At 40.7% G+C, this 1,354-nt stretch overlaps 1 protein-coding gene across 3 annotated transcripts in view; it reads right to left on the reverse strand.

The window, feature by feature from the left end:
* Window positions 1-1,354, reverse strand: part of LOC122080344 (protein DELETION OF SUV3 SUPPRESSOR 1(I)-like) — a 7,744-nt gene that overhangs the window by 1,260 nt on the left and 5,130 nt on the right. The gene's annotated exons all lie outside the window — the stretch shown is intronic.

Below are 1,354 nucleotides of genomic sequence, written 5' to 3' on the forward strand. Positions count from 1 at the left end.
CATCCCCACTGGAGTAGTGAAGGGAAGCCCCAAATGGTAGAAAAAAACCCACAACCCCTTGGGGTTATCCTGCACTTGGAAGAAGTAGAAAAACGATCCTGTTCATGGATTAATGAAAAATGTACAAAAGCTCTATTTGACTGACATTCTATGAGTATCTTCCTTTTTTGCATATGGCATTGCCGGTCAAATTAACCAAGTGCCATATCCTAGTGGATGATGGCCAATAAGTCAAAATAGCCAGTGGCATAGTTAGACAACATCCCATAAGTAAAATAACTTCCAAAGTTCAGCGAAACAGAAAATCCAGAACTGAGTAGGCTTCAGCTGAACCGGGCCTAAGGACTTAAATATGTAACCCAATCACAAGAGATAAAAACAGGAATAGAGAACATAGTTACTCACAAATTTCAGTAAAACCAACAAGAATAACCTCCTTGAATAGCTTAATCAAAATCTTCTATGTGCGTACTTTGATCTCTCAGAATAGAAACCAGACCAAACAGTTTGAACCAGTGATGAGGATACGGGTTCCGAAACCCTAATTGGATTGCTTATGGGCCCTTCCAAAAGTGCAATAATCAAACATCAAAGAGTAATGGAAATTCCGTAAATAGTTGAAGTTTCTAGTGAAAAGTGGCAATCTCGTAAATAATGTAAACAGTATAAGGTTCGTTAGGAAGAGACAAATTACTTGGGGACAATAAGAATTTAAAGTGTGAAATAAGGGTAATTCTGCAAACTAGTAAAGAGGGGGTGTATTTGATAAATGACTTGTTGGATGGGCTTATCTGTAATAACCAGAAACCAGATGCATAAACAATAGAAGACCCGTCTTATTCTCTCACAATGGAGCTCAAGCCGTTACTCCAAACCTCAAGGAAAAGATCTAGATGCTGAGGAGTTCGATCAAGCAGAAAATCTGGATTCAGGCACCAAAGCCCAGCCCCTTCTGGAATTGATCAACAACCTGATGGCCAAAGGAATCTGACGGAATCTGAAACTGGCGGATGTTGGGGTTTCAGCTCAGTTGTAATATCTGGCTTCTCACCACAGAAGAGACGTGATGACCTGAGGTTCAAAGAGGGTGCGTCGCCCAGGTACAGGCTACCTTTGACCCAAATCCTAGACCTGATCAATGGGTTTTCAAGGTTCAGCAACACTTTTTGTACACCTAAGATCACCGCCCAGAACAGAGTATGGACAGCAAGCAAAGAAGAAAAAGGAAAACAAAGAGAAGATGATAAGAGAGGACAAATAAGAGAAGAGAAGAAGGTTAAGGAAGGAGAGGGAGTTGACACAACTCACAGCAGCCATTGGTTTCACCCAAAACTCTTCATTCAATTCTCAAAAA

The sequence above is a fragment of the Macadamia integrifolia genome, chromosome 5 (assembly GCF_013358625.1).
Source record: "Macadamia integrifolia cultivar HAES 741 chromosome 5, SCU_Mint_v3, whole genome shotgun sequence".
NCBI classification, from domain to species: Eukaryota; Viridiplantae; Streptophyta; class Magnoliopsida; order Proteales; family Proteaceae; genus Macadamia; species Macadamia integrifolia.